At 43.9% G+C, this 21,183-nt stretch overlaps 1 protein-coding gene across 8 annotated transcripts in view; it reads left to right on the top strand.

Annotated features, from left to right (window-relative positions):
- The first annotated feature begins 1,454 nt into the window (after positions 1-1,454).
- PRKG2 (protein kinase cGMP-dependent 2) overlaps positions 1,455-21,183 on the top strand; it is a 46,453-nt gene continuing 26,724 nt past the window's right edge. For 2 of the 8 annotated variants that reach the window (XM_040555134.1, XM_040555127.1), the window contains exons 1-5: positions 1,455-1,552; positions 6,242-7,036; positions 7,483-7,666; positions 7,975-11,970; positions 12,456-12,568. The gene's annotated coding sequence lies outside the window, so the exon portion shown is untranslated. The other 6 variants (XM_040555129.1, XM_040555128.1, XM_040555131.1 and 3 more) reach the window with 6 other exon arrangements.

Here is a 21,183-nt window from a genome sequence, read left to right as displayed (position 1 = left end):
TCCTGCCTCAGGAATTCCCTGATCACCTCATCTGTGTTACCACATGGCACTTAGCTGACTGGCATATGGCTCACTAGCATGTTTCAGTGTGTATTTTAAAGTGCGTGTGTAGAAATAGTTTTATGTGGAGGTTACAGAGCTCCTGTTGCCTAATTATTTATGTATATCTGTCCTAGGCCCTTGGTATTTGAAAGCCTTTTCCTAGCACGTGCTTGGGTCTGTAGAACACATGCTTTAGCTCCTCCTGCCTTCTTGCCTGCGCTGCGATTTTCTTCATAGGTCATATGGCAATTTCTGTTTGCCCGTCTCAATCTAGCCTGATACTTGCAGTGTAATGGTGAGGCCCTTGAGTTGGAACAGAGAAAGAGGGGAGGGAAACCAGCTTGCTTTTTTTTGTCTCATTGTGTTAGACCTCAGAACAAGCTGCAGTTCATCCAATCCCCCCGTGTGTTACTAAACATGGGCTGGGACTGGGGTGTTGTCAGAAACATAGCTGGGAAGAGACATGGGGAAAGGTCTGTGACAGCACCGGGGCCAAACCAGACAGCCCCACCTGGCTGCTTTGCCTGTGGTGGTGGCTGCGATGAGAAAAGCAGGACGATGCAGCAGGATCTCCTCTCCCCAGCCAGGCGGCTGGGCCAGCCTGTCCTGCACGGCTGTGGCTGCTTTTGTAGCTCCAGGGATGAGGATGGAGAACCAGGAGCTGGTGACGTGCCTCTGCTGGTGGACAGGGCAGCAGCAGAGCCTGGCTCTGCAGGGCTGCGTCCTGGGAAGGCTGCTGGGGCTCGCATCCACCAGGCTCCTCAGTCCCAGCTCACTTCCTCCCTGGGCCTGGAGAGCTCTGCCCAGCTGGTGTAAATGGCTGTAAATGTTGGCACAGGCTCTCCTTGGTGGGAGGCTGTTAGCTGCCCCACCACTGGTTTCCCACAGGTTGCTCTTCAGCAGCTGACACTGGGGGGAGGATTGTGGCCAAGGGGAGAATCCAAGCCTGGTCCCGGCCTGCGCGTCCTGTTGTAGGAGGGATGCAGAGGTGCAGGACTGCCCCGCAGGGTGCAGACTACAGTCAGCAATGTGACAGCTGGTACAGTGCCAGAGAAAGGCTCTTGTACAAGCAGCCACGGCTCCTAGGTGTGCCATGTCCAGTGACTGGGGCAGGACGATGCTGCTTTGTCTCAGATGGCACCATTGGTGTTGATGTAACTGAGTGATGATGATAGTGACAATAATTTGGAACCTACCAATTTTTATATGAACATTTTGAACTGCTGAAGGTACTCCTGCCTTAGTGTGTATAATCCAGATAATTCAGTATAATCCAGATAATTTCAGGAGCTGAATGCTTTCACTGACCTGTGTCAACCACTGTCAAAAAAGCTGTGGTGGAAACACTATCAAGAAGTGGTAGCACCTATCAAAGGGCTTTAGTAAATGGCTGAGGATTATTTTAAGGGTTGAACTGTTTCCTTTTTCCTAGAGGGATGATCAGATTCATCTTCAGAAAAAGAGAATGTCACAATCTCTGAGGCTGGTCAGATTTACTGCATAACTCTTGGTAAGTCGCTCAAACCCTAACACGCACCTCTAGAACCTGATCCTGATGCTGTCAGTGATTGGGGAGCAAATGAAGGGTATGGCTGCTGGACATTGGCCTCAGTATAACCTTTTGCACCAAATGGCTGATTTTTTGAGGTCATGACAAATTAATTATGAGTCCTCTGAGGTTCCATGATTACGCACTAAAGTAGGCTGTAGCCAATGCACGCAGTAGCAAAGCAGAAGTAATCTTGGCAGTCTTTGTTCCTATTCAAAACAAAAGAACAAAGAAAACACTAAGCTGATATTTTTAGTGCAGGATAATGCTTATGCATACTTCTCCCCATCTTTGACATGTCATAGGTAAAACTGTGTGCAGCAGAAGTTTCTTTGTGGCTCCCATTCCCCGCTATCCCGTTCCCTGTGCAGCTGGGTTCTGCCAGCTCCTGAGCACAGTGCAGAGCTGACTGCACAAGGGGACACCCTCCTGCAGGGTCTGGGGGTGGAGGAAGGGCTCCCCAGCCTCTCCAGCTCAGTGCACAGCTATGGTTCTTGTGGTTTAGGTGGGCCTGGTAATGCCTGGGCAGAGCTGTGGGGCCTGTTTGGGTGTGTGGGCAGGGACTGGCTGCACCACTCTTTTGGGAGGGCTCACGGATTAAATAAACACAGCTGCTCCAGAGATCATGCCTCAACAGTCCTGGGTGTGAAGTCTTCTTCACTGGTTACCTGGTTACCAAAGATTTTGGTAGGATTTTCTTTTTGTGCACTTTTGGCTGAGGGCAAGGACCTCACTGGTGAGAGAGGGCTGGGAGTGTTTGAACAGTGGGGAAAGGCACCAGCAGTTATTTTATTTCTTGGTTTTGTGTGACACCCTAGACAGTGTGAATCTATCTTGGCATACAAGGCTCTTTTACCTGAAGACCCAAACATAAATGTAATTTAAACTAATCCAAAATGGTGATCTCTAGAGCAAGCGGGTAATCCCAACATCTAGCTGCTCTTTGTCTATTTGTAGTATCTGACAGTATCTGTCAATTTTGACTCAGCAGGTTGTAAAATTACAGGGAGAAAGAAAGACTCTGCTCATGCCCTGGTTGTTTTAGTTTCTTAAATTTTGCATTTTACCTTGTCCCCATCTCCAGAATATCTGAACATTTTACAGTGGCACCAAATAGGTTGTAGTGTCCTAGCTGAATTGCTGATTTTTTTTAGCTTTAGTCCAATTACAAAGTAGCTGTTTAAAGGTAAAAGCTCAGATATACGTGACTGTCTAGGAAATAGGCTCAGTAAAGTTTATGATGATGTTTAATTCTCATTGGATTTGTACCGCAGCCTCAGGCAGTTTCCTGGAAAAGATCCACCTTTCAGGGCATGTGAACTTTTTCCTCCCAAAAGCACCTCTGTTTTACAGAAAGGTAAAAAACCTGTGTCTTCATCATGAAGTTATCATTCATAATGATTTGCTAGCAAGTTAAATGTTCCCAGCCTACTATTAGAACTAAATTGTATGTCTCTTCAAATATCTTAGGAAGCAGTTTATTTTATGTAAATTAAACAGCATAAGTCCTGGCAAAATTGAGTGCATTAGCAAAGGAGATAGTATCACACAGTGTACCATTGAGAATTCAGATGCACTGAAATATCATTCATAGCTAAATTGGCTTCTTTTGCAGATGGCTACGAAGTATAACGGATGACATAAATGCAGCTTTAAATCTTAGCTAAGCCTGACAGAGAAAAGAAATTAGTTCTTTTTATGATAAGCAATGCTGATAATGCACATGACAGAACAATTCTGAATTGGAGCCTGAGCATACACTAGCCCTGACACATCAAACTGTCTGGCATCAGATCACACTGTCTCCCCTTTAGCATCTGTTTGGGCCTGAGCTGAAGCTCTGAGGACTACTAACAGGGTGAATGAGAGCATTGCAGCACAACTCTCAGCCCCCCAGGCAGCACAGTGGTTAGAGGAGGACGGAGAGCAGGTGTGAAGTCTGGTTTGCTTCTCTTCCCATGTGAGCAACTCTGGGAACCCAGTATGCGCTGGCTTCCCGCACAGCTTTCCTCCATTACCAGTGAGAAATATAGCATGCAAAGGCTCTCACCAAAGGCCAAGCTTGAACTGTCTGCTACAACCATTTATGTAGCAGGCCAAGGTTGCACCCTATGCTCCCCAGTCATTTATTTTCTTATCTATTGTACTCATGGATAGTAGGGAGAAGGGTCACACACAACATTGCCAAGACATGGTGGTCTGGCTGCTCACTCCTGATCTGGACTGGTCTGAACATGGGATGGCTATCAGTGAATCCCACCTCTCTTCAGACAGGCTGTTTTGAGATGTGTTGTAGTAGTGTAGTGAAGTGTAGTGTAGTGCTATTCTGTGCTAACTAGCCCTGTGGCCCTGGGTGTAAAGGTGCTTCCTCAAACAGCTCCAATGCTTTTCTGTCCCATTACCTTCATCTACTTTGGAAGGCCTAGTCACCCCCCATTTGGTCTGCTGGCAAAGATGCCCTTTTATCATATATTTCTGAATTTGTTCTCGGTGAAGCAATTGCTTCGAATCTTGTGACCCATGTAAATTATTATAGCACTGGGTAGATCATGAAGCTCATCTCTTGTCCACTTCCCCCCTCACCTAATGAAGAATAACAGGTTTTCACTTAACTTCAACAGACTGGCAGAGGTATCTGACTTTTTTAGACTTTCTCTGTCCTTACTTGCTTCATCTGTGAGGCTATCAGGCCTACATATCCTTCTAAGTCTGGCTGCTGGAAATTTTGTGAAGCTTCCCCATTAAAAAGGCAGATCTCTAACTCTTTCCCACGCAGGTCACTGCCATTAACATGTGTAAATCCTGCAAAAGGAAACAGACCCCTTTGTAATTTTTTTTTACTAAAAATAAAATGAAGAATTGGGTAAGAAATGTGTAGTAGCTGAAGACTACATTTTTTGTGTCAAACATTTTGACATTTTTTGCTTTATTTTCTTTGTATTTGCATCCTTATTTTACTGATTCAAGAACTGCAGGTTTCTTTATCAGTAATTTTAGCTTTCACTGGCTCAGTCAGGAGTGCCCCTCAGCAGGGCACTTGGACAGTGGTCATCCACATATCCATCAGCAGACAGACTCGAGCTTGTTCTGCCCCTCCAGCTGGCCGAACGCCAGTCAGACAAGCATGTCATCTCTGTGCTATGCTCTGATATTTGAGCCCACAATCTCAAAGCATCCCGCCAGTTCAAGCCCTATGCTTTTCCAGTAACACGTCCTCAGGAGTGGAGTTTACTCACATCCCTGAGCCCAGATCTGACTGCAGGCACGACCTGCTCCCAGCTCCCCACAACTGCTGCGCAGGTATGATCCTTAGAAAGGGCAAGTAGGGTCCAGGGGAGGATGCAAGCAGGACAGCTGGTAAGAGACCAGGGGCATACTCCCCATTTTGGGTAACAGCACTGGGGAGCTGAATGACTTGCCTAGGTGATAATGATTTGAACGAGTTCGTGTTAGCGACAATGTATGGTAATACGCATTGCATGGATTCAAATGAAAATAATCTATAATAAATCAATCATGTTGGATTTACTTATTAGATAATTTAAGTTAAACCATAATTTAAACACTCATCTCCCAAGATTCAGTTTAGTGCTTCTACATTAATGACATCCAACAACTCATGTTAAATGGGCCTGGCTAGTTACATTGATGAAGCAGTTCTCAAATAGAACCACATCCCTGCTTCCTTCAGCCAGTACCCCGTCACTCTGCTCCTGTAGAGCTGTCAGTAAACCTACTCACACAAGGCATGTGTGATGAAGGCAATACTCCACCAGCACGAGATGTCTTCCAGCAACTATGCTGCCTTTGGAAGAGTCCAGGTATCTTCTTGTTTAAATAAAGTAATTTCTGAAAAAAAATCCAATGATGATTCCTTGGATGAGGCCCGAAAGCAGTCACAGAATCATCTAGGTTGGAAGAGACCTCCAAGATCCCCTAGTCCAACCTCTGACCTAACACTAGCAAGTCCTCCACTAAACCATATCACTAAGCTCTACATCTAAATGTCTTTGAAAGACCTCCAGGGATGGTGACTCAACCACTTCCCTGGGCAGCCCATTTCAATGCCTAAATTTGCCTCAACAATGCCTTACTACATAAACAATGCCTTGTTTATGTATTTTACAAGACTGAAAAGAACTGGGTATCTCCAGAGGGTGATTCATCTCATCGCTGGGATTGATGCCCCATTTAGCAGATGGAGCATGCATTAGTCCTTAACCCTATAAAGTTCCTCCCGTGCATAGATTACTACTGCTATCAGTGGGAGAGCTTGAAGACCTTTCCAGATGCATCATACGTTGAAGGATCTGGGTCCTGTGTAAGTAGTACTTCTTTAGCATTTACTAAAACAAATTGATGTACCTCTTTTCTCCCTCCTCTTGCTAGGAATAATAGGCTCTATCTTACAAAAAAAAGTTCCACTTGCCAGGTTTCACTGCACAGCTAAAGCAAGGCTAGCAGAGCTAGCAAAACACTACAAATAACCAGTAGATATAGTGAAAACTGTTTGCACCTGTTCTCATTTATAACATAATCATTGCATTCACTTAGCCAAAACCAGACAATGCCAACAAAGAAAGAGATAAGCTTTTTTGTTCTTCTGTAATCATCTTTAGAGTGTGTTATTTCCTTTTCTGCCTGTCTCAGAGGCAATTCAGGAAGAGAAACCTAGCTGAAGAGAGACCAGGCTGACCAGTTGGCCCAACTTGAACACATAGATGTGACATGGGAGCATAATGGAGAACCAATTACAGTCAAGTGGGCCCACAAAACTGCCAGGCATGCTGGGAGGGATCAAACTTATTACTGGGGCAGAAAATGCAGATTTGACTTATCTTGGGAAGCCATAATGCCAGCAGTATTTGTGGAATAATAAGGCAGAAACTGAGTGATGAAGCAGCACATGTGATGGGAGAGGTACATGTCTGGAGAAGCGTGGTGCAGCAGGTTGCATTGGCCCTCTGGGTTCCAACAATGCCGGCAGGTGCTCCAGGCTCACACCAGGCACAGCTATCATCATGGTGACTGGGAGGTTTCTGCTGGGAAAGGAAACTGGAGTAGCACCCTAGGAGGAATAAGCAAAGATGTCTGTCACTGTGGAATACCACTTGAGCTACACTCAGATACTGAAAGTCCTTTCAAAAACAAAATCATCCAAGAATGGGCTGAAGACAGTGGAGAAGACTGGGTACATCGTGTTCCCTATCACTCCGGGCAGACGGAAGGATAGAACGGTACAATAGCTTGCTTAAAGCCATGCTTAAATCGCCTGGAGAAAGGGAATCTCAGGGGTTGCACACCTCACCTCCAGGAAGCTGTGTGACTAATCAGCACAAAGCCAGGAAACTGTCATCATGAGTGCCATCATTTTCTGCCCTGCAGAAAATCTTACACCCTGGATGAAAAAGTACCAGTCAGCTGCACAAACACTTGGATTGGGAGGTGAGTTTGTCTCTCTCCCCCTGCAGCTGTTGAAATACCTAAGGAGATCAGGTTCTAGCCTCTATTTCAACAGGGTAAATTTCCTTAGCATGTAAACCTGCTCTTGTTTCCTGGAAGAGCATATACTTTGCATGACTATACTGGTTTGTGTGTGTATGTTTAGTCAGAGTGTATGTAATAAACGGCTGAAATGGGACCAGTTGTCAGCTAGATTATAAAATGCGTAAAACTGCTGTTGCCTGAGAATTGGGTCGGCTGCTCTCTCCTGAGGAGATAGAAACAGTAATTTCACAAAGTGTGTATTTAAGCTAAAAATAGCTTTTTCTATTTGGTCGCTAATTCCTGTGGGAACCACTATTTCTGGGAGTGTTTAGTATATGTTCTATACTCACTGGAGCTATTTCTTGTGTCCTGACTTGACCAGATCATGCTTTCTCTTAACACAGCGGGCAAAATCAAGGTACAGGAGCACTGATAAAGGAGAAGTACTAAATTTTGCTGTTTCAAATGTCCAAAGAAATAGATACAGATCCACAGAGATCTGCTCAACCGGATTATGTTTTGGAGAAAACAATGGAAATTACGGCATTTATATGAGACCCTTCTGAATTTCTAGGAACTGAGTACAAGGTAAATTTGAGACAATGTATGTCCCTTGCATGCTCAGATGCTGTGTTTCTTATGTAGATGCACAACTGTGAGCGTATTCTTTTAAAGAGCTATCAGTTCATCCCCATGGTCAAAAGATAGGTTTAGAAGTTATGTTCTTCTTTGGGAAATAGCTTACCTGTTATAAAGACTTGCTAAGGTTAACAACTTCAGTTACAGTTCTCAGATTAGGTTTCTTACATGTAAACTATGTAGGACTTCGTTCTAGTTCTGGCCATGAATTCCCAATGTTATTGTATTTACACTTTCCTGAAAATCTTGCTTCTTAGAAAACCTGGAGGTATTAGGAAGAAATGAGGGAAAAAAAGTGAAACATGAAGAGATGAAAAGGCCCAGAAACATGTAATGAATGAAAGAGCAGCACAGATATCTTCTGGAGTAAATGAGTTGATCAAGTGGAAGCCTTTGTGCTTTCCAGAGTTGACTTATTTCTTGTTTTCCGTTTTAAACTGTCACATTTTTGCCTTATATTGTCTACCCCATTACTCCTGGTGGCAGATTAGTCTGGAGTGATGGAAAGCACTGAAGTAGCTCACCTGAAGCTGAGCACAGTAAAACAGGGTTTAACAGTCCAAGCCAGATTTACAGCAGCCCATAGTAGTGTAGTGCTATAATTAATGGGAGACAGCAGTGTCAGTACTGTGTGAAAGTTCAGTGAAGTCTGACTGTAGCTGTGAGAAAATCCCGTTTCTGTAGAAATATTCTGTGTTATAAATGTTTGTGGTGAGAAGGCGATAGACAGCAACGGTACTTGGGAGTGAAAAACCTCCCTTCCTTTGGTTTTCTGGCTTGATTCTGAAACGTGGCTGAATGTGTCTGTCATCTTCATATCTCACCCAGATGATGAAAACTGTGGAGAAAGCCTGCTGACTTCTGTCTATAGCATGAATTAACAAACTATAATTCTGTTCCAGGAAAAAGGATTCTGAGGAGGCTGAAGTGAGGGGAGCTGTGATGAGGCTGCAAGTTCAGAATTCATCCTTTTGTTTGCATGGGGTCTTAAACCCAAGCAAAATGACCTTACGGATGTTTATAAGTTAGCAGTAGGTGCAGAGAAGTCCCCAAAGTCCTCTAAATATACCTGTTGCAATGATTATTAATTTAAACAACAGATATACAGTGAGCTTGCAGTGAAACTAAGGTATCGTGCATAGCTGTGGGACATCTGCAGTCCATCTTCTCCACCCTGAAGTCTATGGAAAGTGGCCTTTGCTTTTTCCTCTGTACAGCAGAGTCTGCACAGAATTATGTGCAGAGCCTGAGCTGTTTCCCTGCTTTCATCAAAGCCGAAGGCAGAGCTCTCCAACGGGCTTTCACAGTCAAGGACCAGAGGCTGATGTGAAAGGATACTGGGGGAGAATGGTTTGCATTGGCAATGTGCTGTCTCATCTGATAGCTCAGCTCCTCTCTCACCCCTCTCTAGTACCTCTGATCTGCTTTGATATTTCTTTAGAGAAATATCTAAAAGGATATTTCTCAGAGCAGCTTTCAGAGTTCAGAGTGACAATTTATCAATTAAGAAGTAGGTAATGCAGGTAGCACTAACTGAAATCAATCTCACGGAATGATCTGTTGTGACATTTACGTGGTAAGTTTTCTGAAAAAGATAAGTTACATCAAGAAAAAGGTTGGAGCTGAAACCTTGACATAAAATACACACACACAAAAAAAATCTGAAAAAAAAAAAAGCTAGTTGTTAATCTACACCCAGCCCCAGTTTGTTTTGTGATTTTCAGCCACTGAGGCTTTGATGCTGCATATCAGAAACATGGGGAGAAAGGCAAATTCAAAAAGCAGTATTTTTACAATCAGTCAGACCCATTTCAGAGCACATTCTCAAGGCAGACATTGCTGCCTATGTCACCCAGTGCAGGTTGTAGAGATGTCTGTAAAATGCAGCTATGAGATGCTTACTGCCTTGTGCTGCTTTTCAAACAGGTTGAAGCTGAGAGCACTGTTCAATTATCCCCCATTTGCTGAACAGAGCATGGCTGGAAAACAAAGCAAAACTAAGAAAGCATAAATGCCCGATCTGGTAAAAATCTACTTCTGCATTTTTTCATGCTATGATCTGTTTTCTTATGCCTCTGTGTGCGTACCACAATTTGCCATTGGTTCTGAGCCATTTTTTTTGTTGTTGCAAATTTACTGTTTTCACATTGCTTAAGGGTTTGGCTGCGCTATTGATGCTGTGTGATGTGGGGATGGTGGAGTCAGCAAAGCAGAAAAGCTAATTTGTTCCTTGCATGTGGGGACCATCTCCAGGTAGATCTGCGTGGTGCTGGCAGAGTTGTCTCCTTCTAAGGATAAGGAGAGAGTTTTATTTTCTGGGGCTGCTCATGCATCCCCTTCTGTCAATATTACGTGAAGCCAAGTAAGTGAATATTTCTCAGCAGTGAGAAGATGCATTCCAGCTTGCTGCTCTCGAGGAGAGTGTGTGAGAATTCCCAGAAGAGGTTGGTTCAATTACAAAGGTTGGAACTGAAACTAATGATTTAAGCATTTTTGCTAAGATGGTTCCATATGCATTCCAGCGGGGGCTTGGGCTCCTCAGACACCTTCTTTAAGTAAGATGTTGGACAATGAAATCCATTGCAATTGAGATTTATCCTGATTAATTGTCATGGTGCTTAGGAAGTTGTCCTCTAATAAAGCAGTTGTCCCTGTTGGCTCTGGACTTCCCTGTTCACAGAGCACTGTAGCTTACTTGGTGTTTTGCTTCTCGTAACCACAGTGATGCCAACAGCTTCATTTATGAAAGATCGGATTTGCTTCCAGAAATATTTGAAGACAACAGTTAAATTCAGAAAAACAAAACATGAGAAATCATGCACAAACACTCAGAGTGGAGTGAGAATTGAAGAATCATAGTCAATCCTATGAAAATATCCTCTGTTTCTGGCAAAATCTTTAGCTGTATCTCTTATGGTGTCTCTTCTGATGGAATTTTAAAAAGTATGTTTTTAGATGTTTGTAAATACTGTCATGTGGTTATCCAGAACTGCTTGAAACACGTTATAGAGGTGTCCTGACCAAATCAGCAGTTAAGATTCTTTGAACTCTATAATACAGTGATTCCTTTACAGAAGAATATGCTTATATTGTCAGAATGCTCAGGTGAGCTTTTGTTTTGGGTCCACGACTCTAAAAATGTTTCTGAAGAAGGTCGGTCACGTGAGTACCACAGGAGAAGCCTGCTTGGGAGTAGCTCTCCTGCAGAAGCAGAGAGTAATTGTCATCTTGATTGGAAACTTAGTGGGCTTCACTCAGAGCATTGAAGAAATGCTCTCTGTTGATTCCTGAGTGCTTTCCCAGAATGAGGAATATTATACTGATCTGTGGGTTGGTTTTTTTTTGTAGTTGTTGTTGTTTTGTTGTTTGGTTTTCTTTTTGTTGCTGTTGTTTTCTTTTCTTTCTGCATTATCTGCATCCCCCCACCACCTTCTTCCTTTTGGATGGGCAAGCATATGTCTGCATGTTGCCTGTGGAGCAGAGCTACTCTTCCACCTGGTCAGATAATTCATTAGATGTGCCTCAGTTTGCCTTGGGTGATGTGCAAAAAAGGGATAAAAATACAGATTATTGCAGATCCTAAAAGTGCCAGCAGCCACTGAAGATGCAATGGATGTGGTAATACTTTACAGAGGGTAAATATTTCCCCCCTGTTTCATTGCAGGTATTGTTTGCTCTGCAGGCTGAATTCAGGCCAAAGCAGCCCCTGTCCCTCTCTGGGCAGATGTGTGTTGGCAGAAGGAGCCCACAGTCTGGGGGTACACAGCCAGCTGTCCCTCAACACCTGGGAGCAGCAGGTCCCCATAGTTGGAGGAGGGACAAAGATGAGCTGTGAGGTAGGGGGAAGCAAGCAGGAGAACAAATCCTTGCTGCAAATACTGTTAGTTTTTCTACCCTTAAGCCAAGCAGTAAGATAAAAGACTCTGCTCAGCTACCCTTGTTCAAGAGGCATTTGGATAATGCCCTGAATATGCTTTAATTTCTGGTTATTTGTTAAGTGGTCTGGCAGTTGGACTCTGATTTTTGTAGATCCCTTCCAACTGAACTATCCTATCCTATTCTATTCCTTACAGTTTTTCAGCTGCTGTCACCAACTCAAGCACCAGATGTCTGCACTGAACAGAAAAATGAAATACAGCCTCCAGAAAAGTAGTTGGGAAAAGGAAAGGAGAACCAAGTGGCAGGGAGGGGAAGTGCAAAGGACCTCAAAGGGCCTGGAAAGTGAAGTTTGTCGAGTTCCAGATAGCCTTTGTGTAGGATGTGGTAGTGGCAGTACACATTTGGCATCAATATTAGGGTGTACTGTTCATGTTATTTACCCTGGCAGATGGAGCACTGTGCTCCCCCAGTCTTCAAGGTCTGGAGTTAACCTCCACCTCTGACCCTTGGGGGCCTATAGGCACACACATATGTTTAAAAAATTTCTAAATGAACTGCATGAATGAAAAGGTAAAATATAATTTAATTACAATCTTAAGTACACTTCTATCTGTACTGCTGTAAGAAATGCTCTCAAATTTGTTGAGTTAAAGAAATAGACAGGTCCCCCACACTGTCAATTAAAAAGTTGCAGTCCAAATGCATGTTTTTTTTTGTTTGTGCTGTCTCTGCTTCTGTGACCTCCTGTAGGACACAGATAGCCAGCTGTTTGTTTATTCACATGGGTCCAACAAGACATTTTTACCATATGTTCCTCTCGCTTATTTCTGTTTTTTTTTTTTTTTTTTTTTTCTTTCAGGCTAACAGGCCTGTCACATCACAGAGGAAGAAAAACCATACATGGTCATAAGCAAGAGTCAGTTTGTCCAGATAAAGGGATGGAGTTGGGCAGCAGTGAAGAAGGCTGACATGGTAAGTACACAGTCATATACAGCCAAGCCACAGGAAAAAACTATACATGTAATTCAAGACAGAAAAATGTTTAAGTGCATGCCTGCCTAGTGCATTCAGTCTGAGAAAAATATGCCACCTCCCTAAATTCTGCTAGCCTTTTTTTGCAGATGTAGTACAGTTATATTCTTTATGAGCTATAAGTTGTGATTTCTCTATTCCACTGTCTCACAGACATCTCAAATGTCATGTCTCTATCTCCCTTGTCACGTGCAAGCCTACCTCCGATTCTAGCTCCCCATTTTTCTGGTCCCTATAATTCACATTTATCTTTCTATGCTGTCTTATTAGGTTTGGGATTTTTTTTCCTAGCTTTCAGGTACCTTCCTGCAGCGCCCTGGTCACATTAACCACAGAAGGGCACCTAGCCACACATGAGATTGTAAGCCATGTTCAGAGCACCACGTGCTGAATTGCCTTGCTGGATAAAGGGAGGGCGGAGCCACTCACAGAACTCAGTTACTTCCTACTTTTTTTTTTCTTTTTAGCATATTCAGCTTCCTCTATGGATCTCAAATGCTGTTCTCCCAACCTGGAAATAAAACTAGCTTTCTTGTTTTTTACTGTTGCTTATAAATGCCTCAGGGCTGGCAAGGTATGGTATATTGTCTCTTTGTTCTGCACTGAACCACCCTCAGTGACTATATATTTATTGTTTGTTTCCATTTATTTTCTTAGAAACATTAACACAAAAAGGACTATGTCTGCTCAAGGGAACACAGAGAGGCTGAATGAAAAATTTGAATGGGAAAGAATGTACTGTAGACTATTTTGTGAGATAGAGAAGTAGTAGTCATTGTGTGCTTAGAGGAGAGAAAAAAGAAGTGGTTTCAAAGGTCTTGACAAGGTGTGTGAAAGGCATGTGGATCCAACAGCCTGTACAGTAGCACGGGGTGGTGTTCCTGACTCAGGTCAGCCAGTTCTTGTGCTTAAAATGATGTACAGCCCAAACTATCTCACTGAATCACACTATTGAGAAGCTCTGGAGTAGTATGCTTATCACAGAACTTGTCTTAAGTCTTTTATTAGCATGTCAGCTGTGGGAACTTTTGGGGAGATTAATTAGTCTGATTTGTCCCATGATATCCGCGGTCACAGGATTCAAAAATGTAGCTGCCCCATGTCTCTATGTCCACTGCAGGGTGACTTTAGTGCTCCATCATGTCAATCTGATTTTGCCTCCAGGTCCCAGTAGAATCTAAATATGTTCACTGCCCCTGTTAATGGTCATGAGTAGTGATGTCCTATGTAACAAAACTGCTAGCTGAATATTTGCCTTGAACATGTGCTTGTAGCATTTTAATCAGATCACCATTGTTAAGGTCACACACTGCACTTAGACAGGCTACTGTTGTGTAGTTATAAAGCTGCATCTTATGGGTTGCTAGGGGAGGAACGTCACAGGCAATTGTCACAGGGTCAATGGCAAAGAACATCAGGTAGAGTAACTTGATTAAGGTTGTGTAATGTGTCTAAAACTGGAAAACATCAGCAAGATACAACCCCCCTGGGAAGCTTTGACTTCAAGTGTAAGTGCTGGGTCAAATACAGGCTTGTTGAAATTGAGACAATATTTCTTCTGTAATACTTATCCTAAACAGAAGAGATCGTTTAGTTTTTACTTCCAGTTCCAAATGCAATACCATGTAAAAGTATCAGAAAACACACATAAAAATAATTTCAGTATTGAAATTGCAATTCTGAAAGGCTGGCCAGGGATAAAACATAATAACTTTAAAGGTCTTGATTTTCTTATATTGAGATGAGTCCTGTTGCTTCTTGGAGGACATTAGGAACATATGCCATCTCTGCATAGCACCACATAAGAATTCCGATGCCAGGAGGCTCTGGAGGAACTTTGGACTTGTTTTTTAAAAAGACAACATATTTTAATTCATGTTGTTTCAGGCACTAAAACTGGTGAATGATGTGTTTATTGGTCCTGGTAAAAAGCCATCCTTTTAAATTACTGATTCAGCAGACTAGCCACAGAATTAAGAACAAAATTTTTACAAAGCAAATATGTCTAGGAATCAGGAAGGATAGCATTACTAATCTGTAATCCCCAACCATTTCATTATTATCTGCAAGGAAAATATATTTAATAACATCATTTGTTCTGTTTCAAAATGTCAACTTTATAACAGCAAGGCACAATCTAAAGCTCCATATTTTCATGTTCCTGCTCCTCCCTACTTTATGGTAGTAAATTTGATCCAGTTTTTGATAATAGACAGCATTGCAAATGGAAAGGATTATAATTAGGACATATCCATTATACTTTACAGGTTTATTACTGTCCCAGAGGCTTGCAAATAGTTGAGTGGGATTTATAGACTATAGGGCTTGTGCAATACTGGTGTTCTTTTAGTACACGCTGTCCAGGAAATAATTGAAAGTGAAAACCAAGTTGCTTCAGAGCAATTTCAACTCTATCTCCTTTTTATTGTGAGAAAGCCAGTCTAAATTCTTTTCCCACCTGGAACAGCCAATAGCCAGGCTGATTTCTGCTTTCCCAGGCTGATTAGTTATCACAGACTTTTTTTTTTTTTTTTTTTTGTGCTCACTAAAGATCTCAGGACGTCTTAGTTTCTCAGGTACCCAGCTGAGATTCAAAGATGCCAACTACACTTCTCAAGGATGCTCTCTGGGTTGCCAGGCTCTGAGATCCGAGGCTGGCAGATATCTTTCTCTGTCAGTATTTTAGTGGACATCTTATTCCGTCAACATTTTTCCTTTACGGCTGCTCTCCTCACACATCCCTCTGCAGAGGCTTAGAGGGGTGTTTGGGCATCTTACAATAGCTCTGTGAACGCTCAAGGTGGCCAGAGACAGTGCAGGGCTTTGCTGTGTATGGGCTTTTAGAGTCTTCTCTAGGTCCACTGTGACCAGTTAGGCTGCTAGATCAGTGTCCGCTTATTGTGAAGCCAGACTGACACCTGGGGGTCCAGAGGATATCTCTCTCTTCCCTCCCCCCCCACTCCTGTTTATTCCACCTTACCCACACACAACCCCATGCTTCCCATGATGGCCCTTCTCTCCTGCCATCACCAGGTCTGCCCAGTGCTTCCTATCTGTCATTGCTGTCACAGGAGCCCCTTTGGGCAGGGAGCTTTGCTTCTGTGCTGCCATTTAAGAAATCTGTCTCCTGAGAAGCCAGACCTTAGAAATTAACTTGGATCAACAACAAAATCATTGCAGGTTGCACAGCTAGTCACTCAATCCTTGATGCACATACCTAAGTTACACTGCAATAGGTATTTTTCATGTAAGTAGGGTAGTTTTTTGGCATTTCTGTATGGGGAGAGGAAGGAGGAATTCTCCTTTCTCAATGAAAACATCTTTGACCCATGAATGCAATTACAGTTTATCTCAAAGGACACACCTCTTGATAGATTGATTTCTACTTGCATCATCTGTAAAAGTCTGATTTCTGCAGCATCATGCTGGTCCAGAACCTCATTATGACTGCTGAACCCAACAACCTGCAGCACTGATCTCTAGATCTTGCATTTTTCTCAGTTTACATCTGTTCTGGAATATATAGATGGGTGATTGCTGGTGACTTGCAGTTGAGGCGAGTCACCTTTGAGTGGGTCATGTAACAGCATGACCTCCAACTCCCCAAACCTAAGCTATAATACACTCGTGCTAACCTGCTCAAAAGGCAAAAGAAAAACCCAGAATAAAGCTAGAACAAGTAGCCAGAAAAACAGGTTTTGAAGTTTTTGAACTAACTAGTACCACATCAAGTTCATTCTGAGTCTAGATTGAACCAAGAATTCCTAGCTGTATCCCCCTCATACTGCCACCCTGAAATGCTATCTAATAAGAGTCTCTGTAACACATACCAGACATTTTTTAGAATAGGACATCTTGGGATTTCTAGGAATATTTCTGGCTCTGTATACTCCGAAGTATTTCTTTACTGGGTTAATTTTCTGGAGCGTGTTTCCACCCTCCCCCTACACCCTATCTTAGTCTTTGTAATATCTTTTCCACCTTACATGTTCCCAAATTGAGAGTCAACTGGGAAAAAAAAAAACAACAACAAAACACACCTGAAGCAACTTGGGCTATGTTGCTCTTTGAGAACTTATTCCTATGTACACAAGTGAGGATGTTATGCGTAAGACAAGTCAGTAGTCTGTTGAGCTAGGGAACAGCAAGAGGAGAGGTGCTTTCTAAGAGAACGTGAGCCACAAGCCAGGCAGGTGAAAGGGACACAGAAATCGGACAGCCAGCAGGGCCAGGGCCTTACTGTCCAGGGCCCGGTGCAACAGTACCTGAGTGAAGGAGCACAGCAGAACCAGAGATTGTGGCCAGTCCAGCCAAGAGTCCACAGGATTAGACAATATCAACGTGATGAGGCAGATCCCTGGTCAAGCCAAAAAATCATTCCATATGTAAGGTTTAAGATCAAGGCCAGCATTGCAAGGCAGAGTAAAATGCCAGAGCCAAGATCAAGCCAGGAAGTCAATCTACAGAATGAAGTCTGGATCAAGGGGCTTGAACAAGGAGCAAAGACCCTTGGCTGAGCTTAAATAGAGCTCCTGGACCCATGGCTGTGGGGAGGGGGCTCCAGTGAGGGTGGTCAGGGCCATTAAGTGTTATTAGAGCCTTCAGGGCCTTGACAGTGTGTTCCTTTCAGGCTTTGCCACTCACTTCTGTTTGTTCACAGACTACTTGTTTCATTTCTCTGTATGGGACTGTACTGTCCTCGCTTTTGTTACCTTTTTGTTAGTAACCTTTTGTTACTTTTTGTTAGTGTGATTGCAAACACTTAAAATAGCAAGTCTTGTTCCTTCCATGCCTGCGCAGAAACAAGTGTAGGAGGGCCTTTGTCTTGACTGAGTCTTCTGATAATAAAGCGTGTAGTATCTGTAGACAAGTGTGTTCCTGGCAGGATTCCCACAAAAACATACACTTTTGCAACAGGAAAAGAGGATGCTGACAAACTGCCGTACACCTTGGTGGATGTGACAGAATTTGACTTTCAGAGCACAAGCAATTGCTGAGGCATGTTTTCTCATCAAATGCTTCTCCTCTGATCACTACAACATTGGCATTCGGAGGTTGTGAGTAGGCAGCGAAATGTACAGCCACTGTTTATTTATAATTTTGTCTTTTGTAATCGAGAACGAGATTGTAAGTAAATGTGTGCAGCTCTCTTCAGAGGGGTCCTGTTAGTCTACATGAGCTGCTTCGCTGCAACCCCAGGCAGGGACTGCAGCAGTCACACTGAACACGGATGCCTGTTAAAGTCAAAGGGGGATTTACAGGTGGGGAAATTGGCGTTTGCTCATGTGATGGAGTTGCCTGGAATATTTATGTCATTGATATGCCTATGTGGAGTTTTTTCGCCTGTGGGGCTGTCAGGATGTAGAAGGGAAAACAGGAGGGATTTCAGGGGCAGTGTGAAAACCACTGACTTAGGGTATTTCTCCTCTAGTGCTGGCAGCTTTGAGCAGCAATTCTGAGTTTGTGAGTGGGACAAAAAAGAATCTGAGGTGAATGTAAAGACGCTCCCAAGAGGAGAGGTGAAGTATAGAAGAGAAAATCGGAGACTCGGAGTCCTAGAGGCTACGGCTTGGGTCAGACTGAGCCTGCCTGACAGCGCCAGTAGGAGCAGCGTGTGTGCAGCTCCTCGGCTGTTGTGAAATCCTTTCACTCAGCGTTTGGCACTGTTTGAGCCAGCACTCCTCGAAGAGAAGAAGCTGTTTGGAAGCACCATGAAGGTACCTGCCGGGAGCGAACCACCCCTGTGAAACCAGGAGCCGGTGTGGAACAGGGGGCAGCCGCGGTGCTCCAGCCTGGCCGAGGACGGACCCGTGGACAAGCGAAGGGGCTGCAGCAGGCAGGAGGGCTGCGTGCCGGTACCCGGGAGCCGATCGGTGAGCGAGGGCTGCAGGATCCCTGCAGCAGCTCAGCCGCCCACCCGTGAGACACGCCAGGCCCTCTCTCCGGCCCAGAGCCCCCTCAGCACCGAGGCCCGGGCGGGCACCGCTGCTTCCCCGCCCGCCCCCGCCGCACCTCCTGGCCACCCGTGACGGGCAACGAGCACGGCGGGCGGCGGTGTTTCCACCCACCTCGGCTCTGCAGAGGCATCGGGCTGAGCCTGCCAGGTGAGAGCAGCCCCGCGAGGAGGCCGGGGGGGTCTTGGCAGAGGCACCGGCCCAGGGCTGGCTGTGGTTTGTGAGCAGCGCAGCCTGGGCACCCAGCGCTGGCTTGGGCTGAATCCGCCGAGTGGTCTGCGTCCTCCTCTCCAGGTAGGGTGAGTCTCCCCGCGCCCCAGCCCTGTCTTGGCCAGTGGTGGACCCACGGAGGATGTGAGATGCTTTGTAGGAAATGAACAGGGAATGCTCTCTTTTTGTCTCTTCGCTTACAGGTGAAGACTGCTCAAACCTTTGAGGTGTAATGTTTTGAGTTTTCTGTTAAATTACTTACTATCGTGCTGAATTGATTACCTGTCTGGCCTTTCTTGAGTCCTGTTGTATATGTAGCCTTGAGAGTTTCCTATACCAGCAGCCAATAAAGGGCACTGTGTGGAAACAGTAACATCTCAACGTTTGCTGCATTGTGCACTGCCTATTAATTTTGCACATGCAATGGGAGAAGTTCCTGTGTTTTCACTCTAGTTCATTTGTTACATTATAAACTTTAACCTCCAAGTCATCAGCTCTTTATTTGGTAAACCTGTTGTGCTGCTGCGTTCAGTCTTCTTACTGTGCTTCTCTGTGTCTTAGGCATTCACCCTATCCTTTTCAAAGGTCATTTTTTTAGGTCTGTGATGGCCTTTTTGAAATGTGGTGAATGCTACTGCACGTAGTATGGGAGGCTGTTGTGTGTGATAGCAATATTTCCAGTAATCTTCATTTTTACCTATGTATCAAAATAGTTTAGTTTTATTGCGTGCTGAGATAGGATTTTTGGTTGAGCCATAGGCATTAACATATAGGTCCCTCTTGAGAGATAAGTTGATTTGGTACCTTGATGTGCAAGTTGCTTAAATTCTCTTCTGCAGTACTGATTTATGTGTGATGAATTTTATTAACAGCATACTGCTGTCATCAAGCCAAAGCACCATGCAGCAATACTTCTTTAAAACTTAGTAAAATACTATATTGATAAGGCAAAGATTGGAATTCAAGGGAAAAAATCATGTTTCACCTGAGACAGGTGTCTCCTGTGCTGTGGTGTTCTGCCTCTGCTACAGCAAGGTACAATTTAACAGGCTTCATCAGGAACCTGAGCAGGCTTTTTTTGAAAAACCTCTGTGTGGTGCTAAGGCCTTGGCAATACAGCCCTAAACTCATTCCTTCTCTTCCAGAGGAGGTCTCTGTAGGCTCAAACTACACCAAGCTGTGACCTGGCACTGCTGTGGTCCACACGTGGGATCTGTAAACAGACATTGCTCCAAGATTGCTTCTGGCGTACAGTGGGTTAGTGACTGTTGAATACTGGACCACTAAAAGCAGTGTGCTAGTTTCACCCCCCCCCCCCCCCCCCCCCCCCCAATATGCGTGGATTGAATACACTCTGACCTGAGCAGCAGATATTGCTTCCTTGCTTCTTTTAAAACAATAGAAGATATGCCAAAGCTTGTGTCCAGCGAAGAAGGTAGGTCACTTTGCAAACCCACTGAATGCTGCTGATTGCAACAAGGGCCGGGAGAGCAAGTGTTCCAACAGGAATCAAAGCTCTTTTTTCCTGGTCACTTTTCCTGAGTAGATGACAGAGAGGGACAGTTTTCCATGAAAGTAGTAGAAAGCAGTAGCTGCTGTGACACTAACAAGCCTGAGCCAGCTTTTAATGTTTAAGAGCTACAGAACCAATGCCAGCTGCCTGCTCTTGGTGGGAGTACATCAGGTCAAACTGTGTTCAGCCCTCAATTTGTTATCAAAGGACAGCAAAGTCGTTGAAACTTTTGGAGTGGGTCCTGTATGAAGAAGGACTGATTAAGCCAGAACCCTTCTTTCTGGGAAAGAATTCAGACACACATTAAGGCAGAAAGGTAGGACAAAAGTTTGCAAAATAGCATAGAAAAGGTTAAGAGAGAGATTTTTTTTCTGAAACTGGCTCCTCCTAACTTTGATTTGTACCTGGTTTTGTGCTGGAAAGACAAATAGGAGGAAGTTCTTCAGGCAAGCAACAGACCTATGCAATTCCTTGCCACAGTCTGCACAGATTTGAGGTTTACAGGGGTTAGAGGGAAAACAGGACAAGTACAAGGAACAGAGATCCATTGAGGATTAAAGAATGCCTATTGGCCTCAGTAATCTGAAATTTGGAACACCATTTCAATCAAGTAGGCTCTACAATTGTCTTGTTGATACTCTTTCATGGCGATCTCCTTATGGCCACAGTTGGAGACAGTTTATGAGCCTGCCAGATCCTTGTTTCCTGGTCAGTATGCCTGTTTTTTAAAAAAATGTTATTTGCCCATATCTTTACTAAATCACACATTCTTTCTGCCAGACAGATGTATACCCACTCATTGAGTTTGTATGATCAATAGCTATTCCTCAATGGGAAAATGAAAGAACCTTTCTTTTTTCCATTTAGCATATTCCTTG

The sequence above is a fragment of the Cygnus olor genome, chromosome 4 (assembly GCF_009769625.2).
Source record: "Cygnus olor isolate bCygOlo1 chromosome 4, bCygOlo1.pri.v2, whole genome shotgun sequence".
In the NCBI taxonomy this organism is placed as follows: Eukaryota; Metazoa; Chordata; class Aves; order Anseriformes; family Anatidae; genus Cygnus; species Cygnus olor.
The sequence above is the reverse complement of the archived record's forward strand: the minus strand, read 5'-3'. Positions and strand labels throughout refer to the sequence as shown.